This window comes from Chlorocebus sabaeus, chromosome 26 (assembly GCF_047675955.1).
Source record: "Chlorocebus sabaeus isolate Y175 chromosome 26, mChlSab1.0.hap1, whole genome shotgun sequence".
Taxonomy (NCBI): Eukaryota; Metazoa; Chordata; class Mammalia; order Primates; family Cercopithecidae; genus Chlorocebus; species Chlorocebus sabaeus.
This window is the reverse complement of record NC_132929.1, coordinates 53,606,052-53,631,769: the sequence shown is the minus strand read 5'-3', so window position 1 is coordinate 53,631,769 and position 25,718 is coordinate 53,606,052. Positions and strand designations below refer to the sequence as shown.

General features: G+C 53.5%; 1 long non-coding RNA gene across 1 annotated transcript; it reads right to left on the bottom strand.

The window, feature by feature from the left end:
* Window positions 1-15,631: 15,631 nt before the first annotated feature.
* On the bottom strand, window positions 15,632-24,107 carry LOC140710394 (uncharacterized). The gene is made up of 2 exons (XR_012091366.1): window positions 23,363-24,107; window positions 15,632-18,647 (listed from the first exon to the last, which is right to left on the bottom strand). It is a non-coding gene; the product is annotated as an uncharacterized lncRNA (long non-coding RNA).
* Between the last annotated feature and the right edge of the window lie 1,611 nt (window positions 24,108-25,718).

Here is a 25,718-nt window from a genome sequence, read left to right as displayed (position 1 = left end):
ATCAGGCTGGATTACCTGGGTAATCCTCCCCGTCCTGAGGCTCCCTGCCGGCTTCTAAATGAGGAATGATGATGTCTCCTGACCTTGGGGGCCACAGTAGAGTGAGCAGGAATACTGATGCCTTGCCCATCCCTCCCCAAAGCCACACAGACTCCGTGCTGGGCTCCGTGCCACACCCCACCCTCCCAAGTGGAGCCTCAAGAGGTCCTACCACCTGTGCTGCTCCTGATGCTGGTTTCGTGTCCCAGAATAATGGCATTCCTTACAACCAGTACCAGCCACGGAGCTGGGTCATGCAGGGTTTCTCTGTGGGACTGGGCAAGCCAGGGTTTAAATTCCAGCTCTGTTCCCTCACTGTGCAACCTTGGGTAAGATGCTCAGCCTCTCTGAGCCTGTTTTCTCATTGTGAAATGGTGACCTATAAGATTGCTGGAAAGATTCTGTGAGGCAAGACTCCTAAAGCCTGCAGCCAGGGACGGGTATATTGCAGGTACCCTGCGGACCCCACTCCCTTTCTGAAGTCTCATAGGGTCTAGAAAGCAGCTGTGCCTTGTCCCCACTTCCCTCCTCTAGCCAGACGGGCAGGATGGGCACTGTCACTTGCTCTCCAGAGGCAGCCCTCCTGGCTTGGATGGTAGAAACCGGGTGGAACTGAGGCTGCTGCCAGGGCCTCCTCTCCGACCCAGCTGGGTGGGCTCAGAGTCTGGAGGCCTCCAGGAAACCAAGCGCCTCCTGGCCTCTTGCTGTCCACCCTACTCCCAACCCCTGCAGCTGAGCAGGCCAAGCTGGCCTCAACAACTAGGCTGGTCCAAAAGAGGCTTCCTGACACACCAAGGTCACCCCATCCAGCCTCCTCCAGCCCCAAACCCCACCCCAGCAATCCCAAGAGTACCCAAGATTGAGAATCTGAGTCAGTGTGGCTGCCAGAGACCCAGCCGAGCCCCTGTGGTGCCCCTAGGAGGCCAGGACACAGAGCAATGGCCCCCAGACCTGACCCCATGTGAGCTGGTGATGCTGCTATCTATCCTGCCAGAGGGGGAGCTCCTGGCGTGGGGACCTGGCTCTCTCAGCCAACCTCCCCATCTGTCCCTTGGATCCATGCCCTGAACCACTTCTCCCCATGTGCCTAGCCCTGTGCCGGCTGCTATGGGATACTGTGGAAGGAGTGGGCAGTCCTTGTCCTGTACCCTGGTGTGGGGGCGGCCTCCTCATCCCTGAGCAGGTGCAGGCCACAGTTGTTAGGCAGCAGCCGGAGTGTGAGCCCCAGAACCAGCTTCCTGGAGGAGGCAAATGTGCAGTGAGAGAAGCAATGCTCCGAGACGGAGGGGTTCTTCCTCTGGTACCTCCCACCCTTAGGAAGCAGAACGCATTGGCTCCATTTCACTGATGCCATCACGGAGGCTTAGAAGGGGCAGGTAGTGTAGAGAAGGTCACAGGGCTGGTGAGGGACAGGATCAGGCCATCTGAAGCACAGTTGGAGCAAGGTCATGGGGCCAGCAGGGTGCAGGCTGAGGAAGGAACAAGGAGACAGCTGTGGGAGGAGCAGAGACAAGGCCTCAAACCCCCTGCGGTGGGGAAAGAGTGTGGGGTTGGACTTACTCTTCCCCCACCCTTCACACAGCCCAGACCAGGAAGGCTTGGGGAAGACCGTGGGGTGATAGAAGGGCCCCGCACACGTGGTGATGGCTCCTCAAGGCCTCGTCTCCGCCTCCACCGCTCTGGGAGGCTGGGAAGGAGAAGCGGCCCCCGCCCCTCTAATAGGTTCCTCTTTGATCATGTTTTTGTGACCTTTGTAAAAGGCAATTTAAATTCTAATTGTCCTGTGAGTATCAGAGGAATCAATTAGAGACAAGAGCCTGCTAATTGTGCAGGGGAGGTGAATGGGGGGCAGCAGGTGCCGTGAGGTACAGGCGTCCAGCGTCCCCCCCGCCCGCCTGGCAGCCGGCACTCAGTCTCAGTCTCTCCTCCCCGGTCTGAGGGTGGAGGCTGTCAGGCTCCTGGGGCTGCAGTGGTGGGAGGAAGCTCCTGGGGCCAAGCAGAGAGCTGAGTGGGAAGTCCCCCAACCCCACAGGCTGTCCACTCCGCCTCTAGGCCCTCCCATAGCAGTGGCATCTTCCCTCCACCCCTTCTTCTGGCCCTGCCCACCCCTCCCACCCTCAGGAAGAAGGTGCCCTCCTTGCCCCCACTGGCACACCTTGCCCCCACTGGCACACCTATCCATGTACACACCTGGATTCACACTCATCGCAGAGCTCTGGGGTGCAGGACGCACTCAGGATTAGTCCTGCTGTTCAGGGCTAGGCCTGGGGGAATGGTGGTCCCTGCCCTGCTCTCCCACACTGGAGCCCTGCCTGGTTCAAGCGCAAGTGACCACTGAGCACAGTGCCTCGGCCTGACCTTGAAGACCTCTATCAAGGCTCTTGCCCACACCCATGCCTGGCACAGGCCCCCTCAGCCAGGGAGCCCCCTGGGCCCCCGAGCCTCAGTCACACCTCTGCTCACAACATTGCCTGGCACAGAAAAACCTCAAGCCTCTCCAATCCCACCCTTTCTGAGCCTCAAAGATATCTATAAGATGAGGATGATAATTGTTCTATTGTTATTTATTACCCTCTTGTGAGGATTCTATAATATGTGTAAAGTCCCCAGAGCAGGGCCTGGTACACAGTAGGCACTCAACAAACGTATTTGTTATGAACACCCAACATCCCCACAACAGAATCCATCTCACTCACATTCTCCCCAACACAGCACACGCAGTGTGTGTTAGGATGATCTCTTCACAGACAGTATACCCCCTGAGAGCAGGAATACGGGGTTTTCTCTCTGTGTCACCAGCGCCCAGCACGGAGTAGACAGCAATTAATTGCCCTTAAACTGTACTGGTCTTCCAGAGCCTGAATACTGGCCTCACTGGGGTGTTGTGACCTTTACAGTGTCAGCCAAGCATGCATCAATAAGCAAAGTTATAGCAACGCCCAACCCTAAGAGAGCACTCACCACATGCCAGGCACTAAGCACTTAATATAAGTTAACTCCCTAAGGGGTAAGTGCTATTATCACCCCCACTTTCAGATGAGGAAACTAAGGCAGAGAGACGTGAAGCAGCTTGCCCATGATCACACAGCTGGGATGGGCAGAGTCAGGATTTGAATTCCAGGCCGTCTGGAACTCAGAGCTGGGAGCTCCTAACCACTATCCCAGAACTCATTAAGGGAACTCTTCTGTCTACGTCCAGTAGACCAAGTGGAGCTGAGCATGTCACAGGAAGCAGTGATACAGGGACAGCAGTATACTGCTGTGCTCACCAGGGGAGGGCGTGTCAAGTGAGAAGAAAGAGAAGAGGGCTTAAGCCAAACCCCAAGATTCTTCAGGGATGGGAGGGGAGTACCCTGTCCCAAGAGGGAGCAGGGAGGAGGAAACCCAGGAGCCAGTGCCACCACAGGAAGCAGAGGACAGTAAATAGCTCCCTGTAAAGGCAATTCTATCCTGAGGACCCAGACAGCTCGGTAGTAACTGATGAGCTTTTGCAAGCATGTGAAGCATCTGACGCCACAGTGATGATCACCAGGACACTGCCGCTGGCTCCTTTAGGGTGGTTTTGAATCTTTTTTCTTTTCTTTCTTTTTTAATTTTTATTTTATTGTATTTTATTTTTAGACAGGGTCTCACTCTGTTGCCCAGGCTGGAGTTCAGTGGTGCAATCATGGCTCACTCCACCTCCTGGGCTCAAGCAATCCTCTCACCTCAACCTCCTGAGTAACTGGGACTATAGGCGTGCACCACCAGGCCTGGCTAATTTTTGTAGAGACAGGGTTTCACCATGTTGCCCAGGCTGGTCTTGAAATCCTGGGCTCAAGCCATCCGCCCTCCTTGCCCTCCCAAAATGCTGGGATTATAGGCGTGAGCCACTGTGTCCAGTGAGTCTTTTCTCAATGGTTCCGCTGAAAGTTCCAGTGTTCACAGGTATGCCAGGAACCCCCAAAAAGCTGAGGATTCCTGGGCATGCACATTGGAAGTGGTTTCTCTATCTTGCCTTCAGTACTCCCGGCTTGCCTCCTTGGCACTACTAAGCTCCCTCTCCTTCACCCTCACCTCAGGGGAGAAAAGGGGGAATGGAAACAAGAAGGTGTTACGTAAGAGCCTCCAGCTGGGTAGTCCTGTTCCCTTGAACTTTGACAAGGATGAGGGCTCAGACTATGAGCAGGATCAGGGCTCAGTCTATTAGCAAGGTTGGGATTCAGTGTGGAGTCTCTGACCCTCAATCTCCACACTTCTTTCCTTGTTTGACGAGGCAGGGCCTGTGGCCTGGCTCCCGGATTTCACTGGCCAAATTAAGCATGAATCACTGGAGTTGAATGCAATGCCTTCTGCTCCCCCACATCCTCCTGGCTGTCTTACCTGTAGCAGTGCTTTTGGGCAGTCACCGCCCAGTTCCTTGCACGCTGATGACCTCTACCCTGAGTGGCAGGGCTACAAGCTGGCTGTAGCAATTTTGGGGGGGTCACCTACCTTCCTTTTCCTTCTGAATGTCCCTGTAGGCACCTTGAACTCAACCCAATAGTCTGAACACTCCCTGGAAGCCTGCTTCTCCCTGATGTCACCAGTTTCAGCCAAAGGCACTCAGTGGTCCAACTTGAAAATGGGATATTGTCCTGGAATCTGTCCCTAGGATATCAATCCCCAAAGCCTCCCCATCCAGCAGATCACCCCCTGCTCCCCATTTCTTCAGCCACAGGCCTGAATATTTTTCTGCTGAGGCTTAGAACAGTCACCTCAGGGGTTCCTCTGTCTCTACCATCATCCTCTCCTGCCACACTACAGTAAGAGTAGCCTTTCTAAAGTGTAAGTCTAACCATGTCACTCCCTGGCTGGACCTACATGCACTCAAGGGAGAGGGCTGAGCTAAGATGGTAATTTGGGATAGATCACTTTACAACCACGAGAGAGGTGGGCTCACCAGGGGAGGGCATGCCAAGTGAGAAGAAAGAGAAGAGGGCTTAAGCCAAACCACGAGATTCTTCAAGGATGGGAGGGGAGTACCCTGTCCCAAGAGGGAGCAGGGAGGAGGAAACCCAGGAGCCAGTGCCACTGCAGGAAGCAGAAGAGCTATCAGGTAGATCCACGCCCAGACCCCCTGAACAGAGCGCTCACTTTGTTCGGCAACTCAGAGGTTGCTGGTGACCTCAGTGAGAATCGTTTTATCTGTGAGACATAAAAACAGAGGGCAGAGGAGTGAGGAGGAAGTCAGAGAGAGGGGCAGTGAATGTACACAACTCTCAATAATTGGGACTGGGGCCAAGGTGGGAGGATCACTTGAGGCCAGGAGTTTGTGATCAGCCTGGGCAACACAGCAAGACCCGATCTCTCCAAAAATTTTTAAAAAATAACCGGGCGTGGTGGTGCACGTCTGTGGTCCTAGCTACTCGGGAGGCTGAGGTGGGAGGATCACTTAAGCCCAGGAGTTCAAGGCTGCAGTGAGCTGTGATCCTGTCACTGCACTCCAGCCTGGTTGACAGAGGGAGACTCTGTCTCTGGAAAAATTAAAAAAAGAAGTGAAACTGGGACAGGTCTGGCCATGGCAGAGGGGAGCCAGGGTCAAGGGAAGGTTTTGTTTGGAATAAGGAGGAGCAGACCCACTGCCAGTCCTACAGCCTTGGCCCATGCCTGTCCTGGTCACTCTCCCTACCCTACCCTTCCGGCTCTGGCTCCCAGAGACACTGCTTGCCCTTGAAAATCTGGCTGGGGGAGGTGGGAGGGAGTGATATAGACAGATTGTCAAGTTCAGAGGAGGGAGGCCCAGAGACAGGCCATGGTCACCTGGATGTCAGCCTCAGATCCAGGGCAAGGGTGCTGGTCTCCTGCGCCCTGTTCCCCCTCTCATTCCCCACCTTCATCCAGCTGGGGCCTTTGCTTCATGGAGCTCTAAGAAGGAGAGAAGAGGCAGGAGGGAGCTGGAGTGGGGTGGAGCACCAGGAGGCTCTGTAGGCATCTGGAGAAGTGAGGAGGGACAGAGAGGAAATATTTACTCAGTCAGGGAGCCGTCAAGGTCCAGAGTTGGGAATCTGTGATAGTTCAGGTCCTAGGCCTGCCCCCACCTCGTCAAGTGATGCTAGGCTCTGTCCTATCATATCCGAGCCTCCGAGCCCCATCTGTGACCAGACGAGGCTAAATAAGCTGACCCCGATGGCCTTCCTGCCATGACTTCCTGAGAGGTCAGAGGCAAGGGTGAGTCTGTGCTAGTCTGGATGGGAGCGAAGCTGGGAGCCAGGGCAGGGCAGGGGATGACAGGCACCACTGCGCCATGTTCCAGCCCTTCTATCTGTGTGGAGGACACGGCTGTGAAATGTAAGTAAAACCCAAGGCTAATTTCCTTGGTCAGAAGGAGGAGGCACTGCAGCGTTTTCAAACCCTAATTAAACCCGCTCGGGCGGTGTAACACCAAAATCAGTTCCAAGATCAATATTGCTATTCATTTAGAAGTGTAACGAGGTTAGAGAGGTGAGCAAAGGAAATAATTAACTCATTTGCAGCCTTTTTAAACAGAAACAGTCATTTTAATCTCCAGGGTAATTAGCTATGCTCTGTCCATCAATCATGACCTCAGCCATTATTTTAAGTATTTGATTAATCAAGGAGGAAGGGGGTTAAGCCACCCCTCCAAGCCCCCAACACTGGCCCACATATTGGGGATGACCCCTGGGCAGACACCAGAAACACTTCTCAGGGCAGGGGGCAGTCTAGGCCAGTGTTGAGAGTGGCCAGCAGGGAGGGGCTACAGCACAGAGGGTGTCCCAGATGAGGCAGGTGGGCAGGTGGTGAACAGCTCCCTCTCCTGGCTGGTCTTCTGTGAGAGGACAAGCCTACCCCGGGCACAGAAGTGCTGGAGCCCTAGAGCCCCAGGGCCTGGTCCAGGTACTGTGCCTGGCTTGCTGATTGACCTCAACAAATCCTTGCTACCATTTCTGTTCATCCTAGGTGGGGACGGAAGCCCATGGAATTAACCCAGAGCTCACGGGTTCTAAGTGCCCAGGGGCCTCCGGCCACTGGAGGGCAGCAGAGCCCCAGGGACCCCTCAGCCCGCGGGCTAGGCTTGCCAGAAGCGGACAGCGGCTGCGCGGGAGCTGCTGCCTTGGGAAGCCTGGGTTCTGGCGAGTCCGATGGGAAAGTCCGGTCTGGCTGCCGTCTCCAAGGCCTCAGGGCAACCGGCAACCGGAGGGGCGGGTAGCCCCAGTGAGTCTCCCTGTTTGGCAGACGAGAACCAAAGCCTCGGGGAGTGCCAGGACCTCCCCGTGCGGACCCCCACACCCCAGTTCCTGAGGCTCATTCCTGAAACCTGGAGGGGACGCCCCGGGAGATGAGGAGGGCAGAGCTGCCCGGACAGGCCTCTGTCTTGTTCTGACAGCCCAGGCCACGCTTCCCAGCCAAAAAGATCCTCAAAGACCCCTGGGGGAAGCCAAGGCCCAGACATGGGGCCTCAGATGGGGGAAACTGAGGCCCAGAGAGAGGCAGGGCTGTGCTCATGTTCTCATTAGTATTTGTTAGCAAATGTGGGGCACAGAGCCACTGCCTCAAGGTCCTTATGATGCACTCAGGGGAAAACCGTGTGCAGATGGTGACCAGGCCATGGGTGAGAGAGCTCTAGGAGGCAAGCCTGGGGCGGGAAGCCCCATGGGGCAGTGGGCACAGCCCAGGCAGTCCCGGGGAGCCTCCTGAAGGCGGGGGGCCTCTGAACTGACTCAGAGTGAAAGGTGGAGAAGTGTATTCCTGACAGGGAGGGACTGGTGCAGGGCACGAAGGAGTGGGAGTGGGTTGAATGAGTCGTGAATTGGGCATGGCTGGCCCACAGGTCCTGCAGGAGAGCAGGAAGGTGACAGGAGCCTAGGATCTGGAGGGGGGTCCAGGAGTGTGAGCGGAGACTCTGGAAGGGACGCATGAGAGCAGCCAGGGTGCATGTGGCCTTCCCTGCTGAGCCCGTTTCTGTCCACTCTAAACAGCCGTGCTAGGCGTCGGACATGCCCTATGGTGCATGATGTTGCTGGACCCGGGACCCCCGTTAGTGCTGTCCTCCTTTCTAGAGCCCAGATGAAAAATGAGGAGTCCTTGGGAGGGCAGGGGTTGGGGAGCAAGTGCTCCTAAAGGTTCTGGGAATTCAGGGGTTGGGGAAAGGAGACGGCCAGGAGAGACATAGGGCGAGCCCTCATTGACCTTCCTTCCAAGACAGCTCCTCACTGCCCTGTGCCATGCCAGTGCCAGCACCCTCCTCACTGGAAAGGCCTCTCCTTGCATGACTTCAGCTCTGCGGAGCTCACCACCTCAAACGGCTCTAATGGGGAGAAATTTTCTTTGGCTGCTAAGTCTCTTGTCTCTCTACAGTCCCTGGCTCTTTGCCTGGGATACCCTGAGAGCCCTGCCTCAGAGTCTTCCGGGACATCCCTGGGGTGCCCAAGACTGCAGTAGTCAGTCCCATGGGCAGGCGGGGAGTACTGACTGTCATCATCAGCCGATGAGCAACCCAGAAAGGCCAGGGAGCTTGGCTGGGTGACCCAGCTGGCATCAGATTTGGGGGGCAGTCTTCCAGCCCCAGGCACTGTCTCCGCAGGTTGGGGGAGGACAGGAAGGATGGGAATATGGAAGCAGAAGGAGGAGGAGGAAAAGAAGGGAAGGAGGAGGAAGGAGGACCAGGATCTGGCCTGGAGCTCGGTTGCCAGGGGCAACAGCATTGCATTCTGAGGAGGAACCAGATGCTGAGGAGGGTGGCAGGAGGAGGGGAGCTGGGGTCCAGACAGCAGATCCAAGCCTCCAAGGGTTTAGGGGCGGAGGTGCCCACTTGGCAAGAACCCCAGGAGTCCCAAGTGTGTGTGGAGCCCTGGTGAGAGCTCCTTAGTGGTTGTTCTGACCCCAGGGCCCAGAGGTAGGCATGTGGAGTGGGAGGAAGGCGGGGAGGGCTGGGCAGGCACATTTGTAAGCTCCACACAGCCGCTCTCCGCTCTCCGGGCTACAATTTGTCTGGGACTCCAGAGAAAAAGCAGTAGTGAGGCTGGGACTGGGGCAGGGCTGGGGAGGAATGCTTAATCCAGCCAGCACTGGAGGCCACACCCGGGCCTGCTGGGGCACTGGCCTGCCCTCCCCTCCTGCTGCCTCAGTCCAGGGGAGGAACAGGAAAAGTACACATTGAAGGCTTGAGTCCTCTGAGGCCGTGGGCACTCCCAGCCCCTCAGCTTCATTTTCTATGTCTATAAAATTGCGCAAAAAACCTTGCCCTTGGACATGTTTATCGGCAGTTGTCTACGGGCAATGCTGGGGTGGGCGGGTCGGGGCAGGGGTGCTTGTTAAAACAATGAGAAATAAAGGAGAAAAACAGGATCAAAGGAAGTCACATTCGCCTTGCATTTAGCAGGGAATTTGTATTCCTGTTTTCCAGATCAGCAAACCAAGGCTCAGAGAGAACTGGGTATTGAAAGTGCTGGGAACTAAGCATACGCTGTAAGACTCCAAAGCCCTCCCCACCTCTCATTGCTCCCACCAGGACCTACCCCCAGGCCAGAACTAGGTCTCACTTTCAAGCCTCCTCCCCAAATGCCCCCACAATCCCTCCCTGGTTTCCTAGCATCAACCTCCATTCAACCTCCTCAACCTCCTCTGCCCCTAACCTGACAGCAGGGGTAAAACTCACCCCTTCCCCGAGCAACTGAGGCTGCATCCCACCAGCCAGTTGGCTCCCCGCCCCTGCCACATAGCCACAGCCTGGCCAGTTCCCTTTCTGCCTGCAACTACTATTGTTGTGCAAGAAACCACCCCAAAATATAGTGGCACAAAACACTGACCGTTTTATTCTGTTCATGGAGTCTGCAGGTCAGGCATCAGACGGGGCACAGAAGGGCGGTTTGTATCTGTTGTGTGATATCTGGGACCTCACACAGTAGGCACCAGTGGCTGGTAGGGGCTCGATGTTTGGGGTTTGGAACATCCAGCGGCTTGTTCACTAAAGCAGTCACAAGCCCGCCCACGTTTTAAGAGGGGGAGAACAGGCCTACATCTTCAGGAGATGAGGGGCCAGAAGGGCCAGAAGCCCCGCTCTCTATCGCCCCCTACAGTCAATTCACTGTAGAAGGGCCTGCAGGATAGGGGAGATTGTTGGAGCTATCTTCAAAGTGCAAGCTGCCCTGTGGCTCCCCTTACCACGGCTGTGATGAAAGCCGCCCCCATTCCCTTCCTTCCCCAGCCCTGCCCCTCAGTACCGAGACACTGCCCTATCTCCTGCGGGAAACTTGCCTGGATTGAAAGCTATAGCTCCCACACCTCAAGTGACGGAACCACGACCACAGCCATGATGCCTCCAAGGGACATCTGGTCTCCCTAACTCTTCTCCATCTATCTGGCCTACCCAGCTCCTTCTGCTTTCTTGGCCACTGACTCAGCTGTGCTTCCCAGCTCTCCAATACTGTCTTACTGAGGACTCTCCTGAGACCTCAGTCCCTTGCAGGACCTGCACCCCTATCTATTCACTGATAATCACCCACTCAGTGGTTTCTGCCTAAACTTTTCCTAAAGGATCAGGTGCCCTCACCTACCTGCCAGGTGCAGAGGTCTCCCTCTTCACTTGCAGTCAGCACAGCCCAAGCCCAAAGGGCAGCCCCAGCCACCCTGGCACTCAAGCCAGAAGCCGCTCTCTGTAGTGCGCCCTACACAGGCACTTCATCTCCAGGCCCCCCAGCGAAACTCCCAGGTCAGGCCCCTCCTCTCACCTGGCTGCTGGCAATTGCCCCCTCCCTGTGGAGTCCCTTCTCCAAGCAAGCTCTTCTAACATGAAAACTCGACCTTGACCTTGCCCCTCCCAGCAGAAACCCTTCCAAAGGCTCCCCAAACGTTCAGGACAAAATCCCAGCTCCTTGACGACACAAGCAGAGCCTTTAACTGCCATTTGAACTCCTCCACTCTCTCTAGCTTCACTTGTCACTGTTTCCCTCCTCCTCATACCTGTGCTCAGAGCTTCAGTCCCCTGAGCATGCTGCTATCCACTTCCAGGTGTTTGCACAAGCTGCCCCCTGGAATTGGAACACGCCTCGGTGGCCCTCACCTGGAGAGGGTCTGTTCCTCCTCACAGCGCCACCCAGTAGACTTTTCTGGACAATAGAAATGTTCCACCTCTGCACTATGCGATGTGGTGTCCACTAGCCAATTGAAATGTGGCCAGTATGACCGAGGAACTGAATTGTTTATTTGTTTTTGATTTAAATGTAAATGGCCACCTGTGGCTAGTGGCTACCATATTGGATAGTGTGCAGCTCCAAGATAACACCTCTTCCAGGAAGCTTTCCTTGACTTCCCAAGCCTGGGCCAGATGCTCCCATAATGCTCTGTTCTCCAAGTGTTTATTCACCTATCTCCCCAGCTGGTCTGTGAGTTCATTTAGAGGTTTTCTCTTGACCAACATGATATCCCCAGCTCCAGGTTCTTATTAGTGACCAGTAGCTGTGCAGAGTCAATGAATTTTCTGAACCCACATCTAGGCACAGACTGGACCTTCCACGAAGACCAAATCCAAAATAACTCTGCTGAGGACCCGAGTAAATGTGTGTGTGCACACGTGTGCAGTGAATTCACGTGTAGTCATAGGTGCACACCCATTTGACCTTGGCAAGACCCATGCAGGCCTCTACCCAGCTGGGGACAGTGGTCTCACACACAGATGCTGGCGCGCTGGGCTAGACAGGAAGTGAGCCTCTGAATTGGCTTTTGTAAAAATCAAACCCTGTTTTCATTCTTGTTTCTAAGATGCTTCATCTGCATTGCAGATGAATCTTCAGGGAGTTTAAAAAGAAAAGCTTCCAGTTTTCTGTGTGGGACCACCTGCACTCTCAGCTCCACATTCTATAAACAAGCCCTTGCAGGCACAAGGGGAATTTGCCATTTAAATGAGCCTTCACCTTCTAAGTCAAAGGCCCATTTCTTGGTTATGAAGCTCTTGTTAAAGTTTTGACATTGAGTTTTCTTTACATGGGGCCTCACGCTTCTATTTCCCCCACTCCTCTCCCCTCCTTTTCTCCTTCTGTCCTGGCTCCTCCCTCCCTCTTAGGACACCACCATACCTCCTGCTCTGACTGGGATGGGGTCTTCCACCCAACTGTGCCAGAGTCAGAGAGAGGAAACAAGCAGGTTTCCTGCCCTCAAGGAGTTCCCGCCTTTCTGTTGTGCTCTCAGTTCCCTACGATCTCCTTAAAAAGCAGAACCTTAGAATTATGCACTGGACAAATTCTTAGAGGCCCGATCCAATTTCCCATGGCACAGAGAGAGACTGAGGTCTGGGGAATGGACTGGACTTAGCCACACAGAACAGGGGAAAACAGCCTCAAGCCCTCCATCCTCAATCTGGGATTCTGGACACCACATCCCCCCACTGCTTACCCCTACTCCCTCTACCCCCATTTCCTCTACCTGGCTGCCACACTGGTGCTCCCTGACTTCTTCCTGGGCACAGACTGGTGACTAACCACCCTCAGCTGTGGCCAGGGTCTCCAAGGAGGACTCCTATTTAAGAAGTGAGGGGAGACTTCACCCCTTTGCCGGGCGGTCAACAGTTCCCCCAACAGGGATGCAATAATTACCAAGCCAGGCAGCAGGTGCCTCTATTACTGCTATTGTGTTCTGAGTCTCTTAAAATGGCATTGAAAGGGCATGTCAAGATCTTAAGCCTGCAATGGGACTCCCACAGAGGACTGAAAGGTGGCCACTGCAGCAGAGGCAGAAACTGGGCATCAGGCATATGACTCAGCCAGAGTCTTCCAGAAAGCTGACGGCAGGGGGTAGGTTGGGTAAGGGCAGGGAGTATGGGCAGCTGGCTCCAGACCCCATTCTGCTACCCACTCTTTCTGTGGACCTGGCTGGCCTAGCCCCTTTCATTCTCCATGCCTCTATTTCCCTCTGTTCTTGAGGGTGGGGAGAGGGGAGGAACAGGGCTGCTAATGCCCTATATATGATGTGAAGGGTGGCCAGGGTCCTCTTCTCCCTGTAGCAGCCCCCACACCTGTGAGCCAAGCCCCAATCCACAAAGGCTCCAGCAGCTACAAGGAGACTCTCTTACCCCAAACAACTTTCCTAGCTTTATCCCCAAATTAGCCCTCCCCTGCTTGGCCCTACATCCCGTAGACACTTAGGAACTGAGATCATGAATACTAGTTGAAGCTTAAGGAAGTCAGAAAAGGAGTCAGTGTCTTTCTTTGTTTTAATAATGAGGGCATTGAGCAAAGCACTTTCTAGCCCTCGTTAGACATCAGGAAGTGGTCTCCCAGCGCTAGACCCTAGTCTCTCCTGCTCCCTCTCTCTGTCTCTCTACACACACACACACACACACACACACACACACACAGACACAGTGCCATGACAAGTGAGCTCTGGAAATGTGGTGTAGTACATCCCCCACTTGGTGGTTCCCAAAACTGTTTAGCATTTAAAGGCTTTGGGAAGTCCTGCAAGAAAGACTCTGTTTAACTTGCTATTTCCCAAGCTTATGCGAGCATACTTTTTCTCAGGGTAGCACCTTTGAATCAGAAGTTACCTTTGCCTCCTGGTAACAGAGATCCAGCCATAGTGGCCTAAACAAACTAGTAGTGTCTTTTACTCTCCCCTATACAGAGGTCAGCAGCCCAGGGTTGGGATGGTCTGAATGTCTGAAATACCTTCTCTCTCCAGGCTCGTCACCCTCAGCACTGCTGTCTATCCTCAGTGTCACCTCATGGTCCATAGTGGCAGCTGGGCTTCATCCTATCTGTATTCCAGGCAAGAAGAAAGAGAAAGGAGGGAAAATCCATGCTGTCTACCTGTCTCCCTTTTCCAGAACTTTCCCTGGAACCTCACCCAACAATTCTCTTACTCATATCTCATTGGCCACCCCTCGCTGCAAGGGTTGCTGGGAGATGTAGTCTTTTAGGTAGACGCCTTGCTCCCTAGAATAGAATAAGGGTTCTATTACCATAGAAAAATGGGAACATGGCTGGGCACGGTGGCTCACACCTGTAATCCCTGCACTTTGGGAGGCCAAGGCGGATGGATCACGGGGTCAAGAGATCGAGACCATCCTGGCTAACACAGTGAAACCCCGTCTCTACTAAAAATACAAAAAATTAGCAGGGCATGGTGGCAGGTGCCTGTAATCCCAGCTACTCGGGAGGCTGAGGCAGGAGCTTGAACCTGGGATACAGAGGTTTTACAGTGAGCCAAGATCGTGCCACTGCACTCCAACCTGGGCAACAGGGTGAGATTCTGTCCAAAAAAAAAAAAGAAGAAGAAGAGAAAGAAAGAAAAGAAAAGAAAGGAGGGGGAAAAAAAGGAAAAGAAAAGAAAAAGGGGAACATGGGAACATGAGTCCTGGGTGGACAAGCGCAGTCTCAGTCACTGCTTCTTTGCGTTACAGTATTCTAGGAACTGCTTGGAGTCAGGACCAGCTGGGCCCAGCCCTTACTTCCTGCCTGTGTCTCCAGGCTGTGTGGCCTGAATAAGCTTCCTAACCTCTCTGAGCCTGTATTATTGTCTTTAAAATGGTGGTTATCATGAGGACCAAATGAGATAAAGTATGTGCAAGCAATTTATAAAGTGTAAGTTGTTATAGAAAATAAAGATACTCTTTTTTTTTTTTTTTTTTTTGAGACGGAGTCTCACTCTGTCGCCCAGTCTGGAATGCAATGGCATGATCTCGGCTCACTGCAACCTCCACCTCCCAGGTTCAAGCAATTCTCCTGTCTCAGCCTCCTTAGTAGCTGGGATTACAGGTGTGTGCCATCAAGCCTGACTAATGTTTATATTTTTAGTAGAGACAGGGTTTCACCATATTGCCCAGGCTGGTCTCGAACTCCTGATCTCAGGCAATCCACCTGCCTTGGCCTCCCAAAGTGCTAGGATTACAGGTGTGAGCCACTGTGCCCAGCCCAATACTCTTGTTTTCATTTCCTCTAAAAAGCCTTGTGAAGCAAGCAGGGCAATACCTAGCTCCACATTTGAATGGAGAAGAAACTGAGGCTCTGAGATATGAATTGACTTCTATGATGATGAAATCTGAGCCCTGTTTTTGTTAATGGAATGAACCTTGATTCCATCCTGAGCCTTGGTTACAGACTGAGCCTTGATCCTGGCCTGAGTTGAAGTTCTGATCTTAGTTTTAGATGGAAGCCCAATGCTCGTTACAGACTGAACCCCGCTCCCCACCTGAGCCTAAACCCTGATCTTGATCTCTGAGTCCTGATAAAGAGGGGCCTTCTCAAACCATCTAGCAATTCCCAAAGGGTCCACTGGGCTTCAGAGAGGCACAAATGGAAGATGCTGATTCCTAGGCCTGGAGGACAGGGCTTCCTCCCATTTCGTGGTTCATCCAAACCTTGCTAAGTAGTGGGGAGAGCAGACCGAGTGTGTGGACCCTGGCAGAGACAATCAAGTAGACGTCCAGAGAAAGAGGCGAAGCACATGGCCTGCTTCCCCTAGTAATTTTCCCAGCCCAGACAGCTGTAATGGGGAAGGTATTGAAATTTAAATCAGAGCCCAGCCTAACCTCTCTGCCCGCCTGCCGCCCGCTGCCGCTTCGCCTGTAATCTCAGGCTGGCTATCTCCTCCTTGGGAGAACGACAAACCGACTCAGGGAAAGTGATAAATTTTCCATTTTATTTTAAAATATACCAGATGGGAGATTTTATTGGAGCCATAAATATGTCAAGAGCAATGTTGGTGTGTGATGGGCGATGCCCCCTCCTTGGGGCCTCTCTCCCTGTTTAGAAATTCCATCAGATTCTTAATAAGAGGCTCCAGTTCGACTGCAGCAAAATAGTCTCTGTATTAAAGCAATTGAATTTCCATTTGCCAGACATCTTGTGCTTTAAGCTTCCAGGTTCCAGGGGTGTGGGGTTGCTAAGCCGATTCTAAATGAACCTAAACTAATAACTGCACAGCACGCTGGGGGCTGTGAAAGAGTGGGAGGGGAAGACCGGGGAAGGGAAGGGGAAGGGAGGAAGAGGGGAAGGGAAAGGAAAGCAGGGGAGGGAAGGGGGAGGGAGGGACAGGAGAGGAAGAGAGGAGGAGGTGCTGCCAATCACAGACCTTGGGCCGGGGAAGGGAGGGACCTCCCTCACCTTTCCAGCTCCTGCTGCCAGCCTGAGATGAAAATTCTGCAAATGACAGAAGGGCCAGCTCCCTCTGTTCACAAAAGAAAAACTGAGGCCAGAAAAAGGCGTGAGGGGTGATATGGCTGGGATTCTGATCCCTCTTCCCTCCTCATTGCTTTCATTGCTGTCTTCATTGATTTGCTATTTTGCAGGTCTTCTTGGGTAGGGGTCCTTGTTGAGGCTGGGGCTGCTGAGCAAGGCTGGTCCCCTCCCCCAAGACTCTCCCCTGCACCCTTTGGAAGGCTCTGCTCTGCCCTGGGGATTTGCCTCACTCGCTTTCCCCGCAGCCCTCCTCTCCTGCATCTAGTCATTATTTGCTCCTGCAGAAATTTCAACCTTTCACTCGACCTCAAGCATCTCCTTATCCTGGAGAATGGCTCAGATTATGGGCTCAAGGACACCAGAATTGAGAGGATCAAAAGGCTGGGACACCAAGGCTCAGAGCGGCAAGGACACAGGGCTTATGATTCTTCTAGAACAGCCCCTGGACTATGGGTATGAATAGGTGCTGCCTACCCACAACTTCTCCGCCCTCCCCGCCTCAGCCAACCTCAGCCAGGTCTAAGTGAAACTTGCCCAGGTTTGACAGAGGTGATGCCCAGGTAGTAAGGGACAGAGTCACAGCCAGAATTCCTCCTTCACTGAGAGCAAGGCTCCTAATCTCGCTGAGCCTCCATTCTCAAAAATGGATATACACTTCTGAACACCAACAGCAAACAAAAATAGTGGGCATACTGCTATTTACACCCCAAAATATTTGAGAGCTTAAATGAGATAATCCATTAAAACTGTGCAGCATAATGCTGATCCCTAGTCAGGCGCTCCAAAATGTTAGCTATTATTATTCCTTTGTTATGATAATAATTATTACTGTCCTGGTTACTTCCAGTGGGAACTATATCTCCCTGTTGGTCTGTGTCTCCCAAGTTGTCTGGCACAGAATTCTGTAGACAGTAGCTGCTCAATATTGAGTTAAATAGTTAAGAATTTTCCATCCATTGGGACAAGACATGGGCTCTGGAGGTAATCAGAGTAGATTCAAATCCTGGTTTTGACTTCTTTGCTCTGTGTGCTCCGTGACCTCTCCAAGCCTCAATTTCTTCATCTGTGAAATGAGTGAAGTGAAAGAAGTCCTGCCTTCTTTCAGGACTGATGCATGAACCAGAGCTGGAGAAAACTTTCGTAAACTGCACTCTTTCTGCTTCCTCCTGCCTGTCTCATCAAACTGAGTCTTTCTCAAGGACCCCATGTACCTGAGCCCCAGGAGGGTCCTGAGAGAGGCAGGGCTGGGGATAGCTCCCACTATCTGCCCCTGATCCCCCATCTCCAGCCCAGTCATGAGCTGTGTGCTGCCCTCCAGGGCCCAGCTGCTGAAAGTGGACCCGTGGACAAGATCATGGCAATGGCCATCCTGGAATCACACAGGATGTTGGAGCTAGAGATCTGATAATGTGACTGGAGAGAATGAACATATGGGATCAAGCAACAGAGATCAAGGCCAGCCCCAGCCATAGTGACAGCACCGCCAGATAATGACTGCCTCATCCACAAAGTTCTGAGTGATGAGGTTTTTGCCTCTGGATGCAGACGTGTGCTTCTCTTTGGGGAGAAGGTCCATAGTTTTCATCATCTTCTTAAAGGACTTCCAGCCCCTCAAACTGTTCAGAACCAGGAGCTCAGTTCTCCACCCAGGGTCGGCCTCCCAGCCACACCCACGTCCTTACCTGACAGGGAGAAGAGGCAGGCGGAGGGTGTGCACACACGTGAAAGCTCCTCTGTCCAGACCCCGGACGGGCCTCAGACAGGACAGTGAGCTCCCCGAGACACATAGAGAATCATGGTGAAACCCGCCAGCACAGTGCCTTCCTCACGCCAGGCGTGAGGCGGTTTAAAGTCGAGTGTTCAGTAAAGGGTTGACTCTGAATTGTCACACCCTGGGACAAGCTCCTGACTGCCTCCGGGCTCAGCAGCCACCCTACTGACCTTCAAGGTCCCTACCCGCTCTGCTGTTCTCTGCTGCTTTATTAGGGAAGGCCAAGGACGGTCTAGTGGTTTGAAGCAGAAGAGTGAAAGTCGTTCCTTCATGTTGACCCAGCGACGTCTGGATCAGGTGAACATTTCCAGAGGGCTCGCCGTGTCCCCGGCATAGTGCCGCCTGCCCGTGGGGCTGAACCTGCTTCATCCTCCATTTTAGAGATGGAGGAAGCGAGCCTCAGAGAGGCCAAGTGAGTCCATCAAGCATTGAGGTCACATGGCCAGTATGTCGGGGCTGGATGGGGCAGAGCATGGCGAGGCAGTCCTGTGGGGATGCCATCTGCCGAATCCTTTCCTGGAACTCATGTCTTTTCATGCCGTGGGCCTGCAAGGGAGGCCGGGCAGGGGTGCTGTGAGGAAGCTGAGGCTGCAAGAGTTAGAGTGACCTGCTCAAGGTCACACAGCGAAGACAGGGCAGAGGTGAGGCTCCAAACTACGTCCAACCAATGTCCCATTCTCTGGTTCCTAAAGAGACAAATGTTACAGATACTTTGCTTTAAGATGTACTGAAACCCGTCCACTCATAGGCTCACTCATTCCGCAGGTGTTTCTTAGGGACCTACGCTATGTTTGGGCACTGTGCTAAGTACTGGGGAGGGGTCAGTGTCATCAAAGCAGACAACAATGCTTGCCCTCCTGGAGTTTATATTCTAATGCAGGAGAAAGAGAAACAACATAAGTAAGTTAATTGCAAAGTGCCAGAAGGCACTACATCTGTGGAATGCAACAGAGCAGGGTCAGGACACCCGGAGGGCCAAGTGGAGGCAGTTGAAGTCGAGTGTTCAGGGCAGACCTTGTGAGAAGATGAACATCAGGCTGGGTGCAGCAGCACATGCCTGTAATCCCAGCGCTTTGGGGGGCCGAGTTGGGTGGATCACGTGGTCAGGAGTTTGAGACCAGGCTGGCCAACCTGGTGAAACCCCATCCCTGCTAAAAATACAAACATTAGCCAGGTGTAGTGGCATGTGCCTGTAATCTCAGCTACTAGGGAGGCTGAGGCAGGAGAATCGCTTGAACCCGGGAGGCAGAGGTTGCAGTGAGCCAAGATCGCACCACTGCACTCCAGCCTGGGCGACAGAATGAGACTCTATCTCAAAAAAAAAAAAAAAAAAAAAAAAAATTGATAAACATCAAGCAGAGACTTGAAGGGGCTGGAGAAATGAGCCAACCATGTGGACCCAAGGGGAGGAATCCGTCAGCAGAGCAGTTGCCTGTGCAAAGGTCCTGAGGTGGCAGTGGGTCTGGGGTGCTTGCAGACAGCAGGGAGCCTGGTGTGGCTGGAGCAGAGGAATGGGAGAAGAGTGGGAGGTGATGATGGGGGAATGGTGGGGAGAGAGGAACAGATCATGCCTTGGCATTAAAATTGCCCATGGCCAGATGGGCCTTCCTGGGCAAATCCTTCACAACCAGAAGCAGAGTGAGAGTGGGGGCATCCGGCTCTCTCACCTCCCCTGGGAGGAGTCTTCTTCCCCCACCTCTCCTACCCTCATCCTGCCCCACCCCATGCTGCTCCTACCCCACCTCATGCTTGTGGTGTGTCCCCAGGGAGACTGGGCTAGGCCGGGTGAAGGAGGAAGGTGCATGTCTTCCCCATAGCCTTCCCCAGCCTAGGAGTCTGCTGGCTGCCAGTCTAAGTGAGCTTTGAAGCTTCCCAGCCCTGCAGGGGCACTAGAAACCATTAGCAGGCAAACAAAAGGCCTGGGGAGGCCTATGAAGCTAGATTTATTTCAAATTGAATAAAGAGCCCTGAAGCCCAGCCATAACCACCCCCTTACTCTCCACACCCCTCCCAGACTCCTGACCTGAGGAAAGGTAGGCCCAAGCGCTTGTCCGTGGCCACACAGCAACTCGAGACCAAAGCCCTGGTAGGTCGTCTCTAGAGGGGAGAAGCTTTCTGTGCCCATGACCCATGAGTGCAGGGCAAGCCACGGCCTAGAGAAGGCCACCACAGGTGAGGACCAGGCTGGGCACCATGTGCAGAGTGGGTAGGTCAACATTGAGAACCCTTCGGGTGAGGCCCGAGCCAGTGAGTTCAGGGGTTGAGGGTCTCCTCATCTGTTTACTTGCTGCGTGATTCTAGAGAAGTGTCTTAACCTTCCTGAGCCCAAATGCAACATGGGGTTCCTCATAGCTCTACTTTCCAGGGTTGCTGCAAAGATGAGGTGGGCTCACCCGTCTAAAGCGCTTAGGCTGCTGGGTGGCTCAGGATAAGTGTCATCCTCCCACTGCCATCCCTCAAGAATGGAGGGGCGGGCAACTGCCAGGCGGTCCCCAGGCCTGGGTCCCCAGGGCAGACTCGCGCCTCTAGCTGAGCTCATCCCTGAACTGAGGCTGCCCTCCCTACCACTGGCCGCAGAGCCTCGGAGGCAGCCAACCTGACGGGCGCTTTTAACAGCTTTTTAATGTGATGGAGCTCGCTGAGCTTGGAGAGTGGAGGCACGTCAGGGGCTTGCCTGGGGAAGCTTTCAAGGTCAACCAGCAGCAGCCTGACCTTGAAGCCTGTCCCTTCCCAGGAACAGCCCAGGGGCTGCCGAGACCATTCGCCATCAAGGAGGCCCTGGGGGCCTGAGCTCAGGAAAAGTTAAAAAACAAAACAAAAAAACCAGCGATGAAGAGGCGTTAAATGGATTAAAGAGGCAGGTGGCCAGAGGGGATGAGGGGCAAGGCTGTGCCAGGGACAGCAACAGCAGAGACCTCCTCCTCCAAGAGGCTTCAAATAGGCTACTCCTCCCTTGTCACACGCCAAACAGTCTCCCAAGTGGAAAGGCTGGGAAGATAAATGACTTCCCCTTCATCTCTTCCTTCTCACAGTCTCCCCAGCAGGACAGCGCTGCTTCCTTTGTCCTGTAGATTCATAAAAATCAGGGTCATCTCCCTGAGAAATGGCTCAATTATCAGCTCCCCTCACAGAGAGCACAGAATAAGATGGGCCTTACAAAGTGGGGCCACCCACCAAGCCACCTGCACCCCAGCACACCGCCTTGGTGCTCCCCAGAGAAGGCAAGAACTCTGCAGGGAGGGCTTGGTACTGTCACCGCCCTCCTCCCCACCTTCTGGGGGCCTCTGCCACAGCCCCAGTGGTGTCAGGCCTGTCTAGGCAAGATGGGACTTCAGCCCCTTCCTAGCTGCTGCTGTGAGCAGGCTGGTGGCCAATGGCCTCAAGTCTGATGTGTAGGCTGAGCCCCTCACAGCTTACCCGGCATTTTACCCCCATTATCCTCTGTAAGGCGGGGAGTGGTATACATCTGTTTTAAAGACGAGGAAACTAAGGTCCCTCAGCCAATAGGTAGGGGAACTAGAATTCAAATCCGAGTTCGGGTTCCCAGACCTGGGCACCACAGAGCCGGCATGGGGAGGAGCCTTGTAGGCCTCTCAGCAACGGGTCACATTCTCAGGGACTGGCGGGGCTCCCCCAGCAGCCAGGTCAAGGAGACCCCAGGGAGAACAAGAGCAGAGGGCAGTCTCTTCCCAGCTTCCCTTCTGCCCAGGGCCTGGGCCATGGCCAGGGCACAGTGGGGAAGGCCAGGCCCCTTCCAGGACACACGCCATGCCTCAGCCCAGAATGAAGTCATGGGAAACACAGGGCTTCGAGAATCCCGGAGTGTCCACCCTACCCCAGGGAAGCCCAAAGGGATGAGGAGATTTCAAGTTGGGCTGGGCACTGGGTGGCCTCGTTCCAGTCCCAGCTCTGTCATGGATGAGGAGTGACTTTGGACAAGTTCTTGTCCCCTGTCCCCCTCTGCCCTCAGTTTCCCTATTTGTGAAATAGGTGATGATCCTCTTTGAATGAGAAGATCTCTCTGACTCACCCCCAGGAGGATCTGGCCACGCACTCACTCTAAACCGGCCTGAGTAGAGCCAGTAGCTGGAAGAGTCAGGGCTGAGCCCACAGCATGGGAATTCAGGAACGGGGTCTGCTGAATTCCAAACTTTCATTGGCAGAGTGGCCGCAGGCCCGGCTTCCCACAGACGCAGCCCAGCCCCCAGAGCAGGCCCGCAGTTTCCACTGCAGCCCTTCCAAGTGGAAACCACAATGCTGTAGAAGCCCCGCAGAAAGTAAACAGAAAGCAATGGCCCCAGGACCTCGAGGCCCTGGGCCCAGCCTGGGGCAGCCCTCAGGGAGGTGGCTCCAACCAGAGCAGATTCCTGCCTGGACAAGCGTGGGGCCCCTGAGGGAGGAGCCAGCCGCCAGTGCTCCCACGCCCCCTGCTCAGATCAGAGGAAATGCTGTCTGCCTCCTGCTCAGAAGTGCTAACGGGCAGGAGAGAGCAGGCTGGGCACCAGGGGACAGAGCCCTGGTCTTAGCACTGCTGCAGACTCCCTGGAGGGACAAGGCCAACCCTCCCTGTGCCTCACTGTCCCCATCTGAACAACAGACAGGGCACATCAGCTACTTTCTAAGGCCCTTACCAAGTACCGAGAGTTTGATCCTAGAATGTGGTACAAGGTGGTCAGCTGAAAAGGGGAGAAGAATGGAGGCTGTCTCAGGGGCTGGAGCTGGGAAGGCAGGCCGGGTCTATTAGGAGGGACCCACATGGGCATCTAGTCCTGGCCTCCCTCTCCCCCTCCACATGCCATTTTACAGCAGAGGAGACCGAGGCCTTTCCCAGGCCAGCCACACACAGATGGAGCGCAGGGCTCCTTGCTGGCTCTGGGGTCCTGAGCCCAGGCCCTTGAGGAGGCTCATGCAGGCCCTGGCAGATGCAAGCCAGGCTGGAAGGCAGTGTAATGTGGGCCAATCTTGCCCCAACCTCTCCTCCCGAACCCCCCAGTTTTTCTCCAGGGCCTGACCAGGCCTCTAGCTTGGACCTGTCTTCAGGCAGGTGAGGGGAAGTGAAGCGGGGAGGGGGACAGGGAGCAGGCAGACCTACAGGACTTGTTCCTCTCCATCTCTGGCCCCCTTGTGATGTCTTCTGCCCAAAGGGCCTTGTTTCCCAATCTCCTCCAAAGTTACAAAGTTGGCTCCCTGTCATCCACACAGTGCTAAAACCGTGCTGGGTTCTGAGAAGATGGAGGAAGGCCTCCACTGGGAACCACATCCCACCGGGGACTCAAAGCCCCATTGACTGACTCCAACACTCCTGCCCCTTCTTCCTGTGGCCCCTGTCCTCACAGGGCCTGGACACACGTCCCTGAGACTGGTCAAGGGTCAGTCGTACTCCAGAAAGACCCAAACTTACCTTCCCACTTCTATGCCAGATTGTTCTCCTGAGCAGCTGCAAAAAGCCACCCCACTTCTGTAGCAAAAGACCTTCATGCAGATAGTCTTGATGGCCCATGACATATGTCCAGGCCTGTTAGAATCCTGCTTTGGTCTCTAGACCTACCCCACTATGTCCACATCCACATGGAAAGGCTCTTGGGATCTCACCCCAAGCTCCCCAGCAGGATCCTCTTCTGGAGTTGGGAGGCAGGAGAAAGAGTCACCGTAGGGAGTGGACGGGACAGGCCTCTGGCACCAGCCAGGTGTGGCTGGAACAATCAATGACTGAGTCATTGGAACCTGGGTTCTAGTCTCAGCTCTGCCGGTGACTTGCGGTGTGATGGTTGGCAGATACATCTTCTCTCTGAGCCTTGGGCGCTGTTTGTGAAGTGGCATTGTTAACTGCTCCTCCTTTGGCTGTTGGATCTCCACCACACATCACTGTCACTCCGACCTGGGCCCAGATCTTTCCCTGGCATCTTTTCCTGCCCACCTCCCCCCACTCACCACCCCTTGGAAGCACTCATTCTTGGGACCTGAGGAGGGCACAGGCAGCATGGTCCACATACCCACCTCCCAAGAGAGGCTGCTGGCAGCGCCTCCTTTTAGCCACAGGCCCTGGGACCAGTAAACCAGGGCCTACAGCAGCCCACATGCCCACATGGACACATGGAAATGTGGCCATGCTGCCACAGAGTCAAGAGCCCTTCTCCCTGCTGAGCAGGCTAATGCCTTAATCCCTTTACACAAAGCCTGCTGATTCTTTCCACAGGGGGAAAGTGCTGGGGGCACAAATTGGCTTATTCCAGTGATCCAGAGAGAGGCTTCTCCTATGAGGCCGGCAGATCCATCCCTGTGCGTGGCTGTCGCTCAACTCTCTGCAGCACACACACCCCTCACTACCCTCACCCCCAAGCCTCCAGGAGTCCTTGTAGATTCAGAGACACGGAGACTCCCCATGGTCCTCCCTCCCTCCTTCCAGGAGAACTGCTGAGTATTGGAGATAGACAGGCCTGGGCTGCCAAGCTCCTACACTGACTAAATTTGGGTTTTCTGACCCCAGGTACGAACTGCTAGGGAGGACACAGAGAAGGTGAGAGAGGATACACCACCCAGAAAATAGTAGAATGGGAGAAGTTTCTCTCCATTCCTTTCACTCACTTTCCATAGCCCTATCCAGGGCCCAACCTGGCCAGAAGATATTTTGTAAGCTTCCTTCTGATAAAATTGCAGACCATCCAGAGTGAGGGTAGCCTCAAAAGAAGGGACAGTCAGTGGTGGAGCTTCAGGCTTTCACAGAAGAGACCATTTGGGTCAGGAAGCTTTTTTGGTATCCATGAAAGTCCATGGCCCTGTGCCACCTGCGTGTGTGTGTAGTGAGGTCAAGGGGAAGGTGATGTTTCCAGAGGGAGGGTGCCACAAAAACCAGTTCGCACACAGACTCGTCAGAACACCCACAGCAGGCTGGATCGTAATGACCCAGAACTGGAAACAGCTCGATGTCCATCAGCAGGTGCCTGGATTACTGTGGTACATTGGTGCAATGAAATACTACTCAGCCATACAAAGGCGTGAACTATTGATACATACAACTACCTGGATAAATCTCAAAATCACTATCCTAAGGGAATGGAGCCAGGCACAAAAGAATACATTCTATACAATTCCAACCATGTGAAAATCCAGAAGAGGCAAAACGGATCTTGGTGATAGAGGTCAGATGGGGAGAAAGGAGGGGGTGAGAGGAAGAAGATGTGAGAGAACTTTCTGAAATGATATGAAAGAAATGTTCTGTATCTTGATTTGGGCGATAGATACATAGACAATTGTCAAAACCCATTTAACTGTACACTTAAGGTTGCACGTCAATTTTACCTAGTATGTAAATAATAAAAATAAGCATGGAATTTTTTTAGTCAGTTAGTTAAATCTTTATTTTGGAATCATTGCACACTTACAGAAATTTGCAAGACCAGCACAAAGAATTCACATTTACCTTTCACCCAAATTCCCCAACAGTTAGCTTTTACTACAATGGGTTTATCGTCCTTTCTCTCTGTCTGTCTCCCTGTCTGTCTCTTGATATATATATAATTATACATACATTATGTATATATCATACATATCATTGTTTTCTGAGCCTTTCAAAAGTAAGTTGTAGATATAATAGCCCTTTTGCTCAAAATAGTTGTGTGTATTTCCTAAGAATAAGGTTATTTTCTTGTCCTTGTTATCAAAATTGGGATATTAACATTAATAATATTTTCTGATCTATATGCTTTCTTATTCAAATTTTGCCAATTGTTCAAAGAATATCCTTTATTAATTTTATA